The following is a 2,155-nucleotide window of genomic DNA, read 5'->3' on the forward strand; positions in this document are numbered from 1 at the left end:
ATATTCGTGAACAGCGTGCCAGACGTCCCCCATCTCATTTAAAGGATTATGTATGCAACACAATGACTACACCCTTTCCTCGTCTCTCCACTTCTCCAATCGACTCAGGTATTCAATATTCCATTGATCATTATGTTTCTAATGCATTATTTTCTTCGCACCATCAGATTTTTCTTGCCGCCGTGGATAGTAACCTGGAACCCAAATCATTTAAAGAGGCTATGCAATATCCTCATTGGCAGAAAGCCATGCAAGCCGAAATTGATGCATTGGAAGCCAATCATACTTGGCAAATTCAACCTCTCCCTTCTGGTAAGAAAGCTATTCCATGTAAGTGGGTGTACCGCATCAAGTACAATTCTGATGGAACCATTGAACGCTATAAAGCGCGTCTGGTTATTGCTGGGAACAATCAGATCGAAGGAGAAGATTACACTGAGACTTTTGCACCGGTGGCTAAAATGACAAGTGTGCGTACATTTTTATCTGTAGCTGTAGCTCGAAAATGGAGCATTTTTCAGCTGGATGTTCAAAATGCCTTTCTCCATGGCGATTTGGATGAAGAAGTCTTTATGCGTTTTCCTCCCGGTTTCTCCCAAACCAAGTCTGGTCACGCCTGTAAGCTTCAACGTTCACTTTATGGTCTCAAGCAATCCCCACGAAATTGGTTTGCTAAGCTTCGTAGTTCTCTCCTCAGTTTCGGCTTTGTTCAGTCTCGTGCTGATTATACGTTGTTCACTTACTCGACTGGTTCCCATTATGTTGCTATACTTGTCTATGTAGATGATATTTTGTTGGCAGGTAGTGATCCTTCTCTCTGTGACCGTGTCAAAGCTCATTTACAAACCTGGTTTAAAATCAAAGATCTTGGTCCCCTCAAGTATTTTCTTGGCATTGAATTTGCTCGAAGCAAGACCGGTTTGTTTCTTACTCAACGCAAATTTGCTTTGGATATTCTTAAGGAATGTGGACTTCAAAGTTGTAAACCGGTTGCTTATCCTATGGATCCCAATCACAAGCTTGCTCTTGCTGAAGGACCTCCGTTTGATGATCCTAAACGTTATAGACGTATTGTTGGCCGTCTTGTATATCTCACGATTACACGACCAGAACTTAGTTATGCAGTTCACACACTTTCTCAGTTTTTGCAGCATCCTATGCAGATACATTACGATGCGGCTATTCGTGTTCTTCGGTACATTAAGTCCAATCCTGGCCAAGGACTCCTTCTTCGATCTGACAGTGATCTTCTTCTTCGTGCCTATTGTGATTCGGATTGGGCTAGTTGTCCCTTGACTCGAAAATCAGTCACTGGTTATTTTGTTACTCTTGGACATTCTCCTATTTCTTGGAAAACCAAGAAGCAAAACACAATATCCCGCTCCTCTGCTGAAGCTGAATACCGTGCCATGGCAGCTGCGACTTCTGAGCTTATTTGGTTAAAGTCTTTTCTCAGCTCTCTTGATATTCCTCATGCAGCCCCTATGCAACTGTTTTGTGACAGTCAGTCTGCTATTCATATTGCTTCTAATCCAGTGTTCCATGAGCGTACCAAGCATATCGAGTTAGATTGCCATTTTGTTCGGGACTATCTTCTCAGCAAGACTATTTCTACTCAACATATCCCCACTAGTTCTCAACCCGCAGATATTATGACCAAAGCACTTGGATCCAAACAATTCGATTTTTTGACTTCCAAGTTGGGCATCTCCTCCCTCCATGCTCCACCTTGAGGGGGAGTATTAGAGTAGCATTAATTTGTTAGGATCCTGATTGTAACTATCACGGTTTGTTACCTTGTATATTAAAATAGATTAGCTTGATTTATGCTTTCTGTTCCTTAGTTTTAGCTGATTTCCTGATGTAAATAGATTAGCTTGATTTATGCTTTCTGTTCCTTAAGTTTAGCTGATTTCCTGATGTAAATAGATTAGCTTGATTTATGCTTTCTGTTCCTTAAGTTTAGCTGATTTCCTGATGTAACCAATTGTAAATCTTGGTCTATATAATAGACCCAATTCAATATATCATCAAGCTGCGAATGACAGCAACTTCTGTTAGTTGGTGAGGTGCAAATCCTGCAGGTGGCCTTCTTGTTTCAATTAATTCCTCCCATTCTTTACATCCAAAATAGGTTAGGATATTACACATAAAT

This window comes from Gastrolobium bilobum, unplaced genomic scaffold (assembly GCF_033153095.1).
Source record: "Gastrolobium bilobum isolate Gb01-03AN ecotype WA unplaced genomic scaffold, APGP_CSIRO_Gbil_v1 utg20048, whole genome shotgun sequence".
Taxonomy (NCBI): domain Eukaryota; kingdom Viridiplantae; phylum Streptophyta; class Magnoliopsida; order Fabales; family Fabaceae; genus Gastrolobium; species Gastrolobium bilobum.